A 409-nucleotide genomic window follows, 5' to 3' on the forward strand; every position below is an offset into this window, starting at 1 on the left:
ACTTCATGAATCAATTGATCGATCGCTCTCTTTCCGTTAAAAAAAAAGCAAGGCGCCGGGTTGTTTTTCATAATTTCATGTCCAAATTTACAGCCCTCGTCCTATCTCATGTATAAATATTGGTCTTTCCTGGAAAAGAGTGTAATTTATATTCATAAGAGTGGCCTATGCAATTTACAGTAAATATAATTCTATAGTGTTTTCACAACTATTATTAGTATTAATATTTATTTTAATCTCTCCATTTTGCGCCATAGTACTTTTGTAGGCAATAGAACTTAATCAGTTATCAAATTTGTTTATTTTGTAGTTATTGTTAACTAATGAATAAAAAGATAAAGATGTTTTGCTGTATACTTTGGCCGGCAAATGACTCAAGGCCTTACATCACAGGGGAGGTGCTCTCTTT

General features: G+C 32.3%; 1 protein-coding gene across 1 annotated transcript in view; it reads right to left on the bottom strand.

Moving 5' to 3' along the window:
* The window catches only part of LOC119594379 (cellular retinoic acid-binding protein 1-like), a 20,770-nt gene that overhangs the window by 3,434 nt on the left and 16,927 nt on the right, over positions 1–409 (bottom strand). The window lies entirely within an intron of this gene.

This window comes from Penaeus monodon, chromosome 33, assembly GCF_015228065.2.
Source record: "Penaeus monodon isolate SGIC_2016 chromosome 33, NSTDA_Pmon_1, whole genome shotgun sequence".
Classification (NCBI taxonomy): domain Eukaryota; kingdom Metazoa; phylum Arthropoda; class Malacostraca; order Decapoda; family Penaeidae; genus Penaeus; species Penaeus monodon.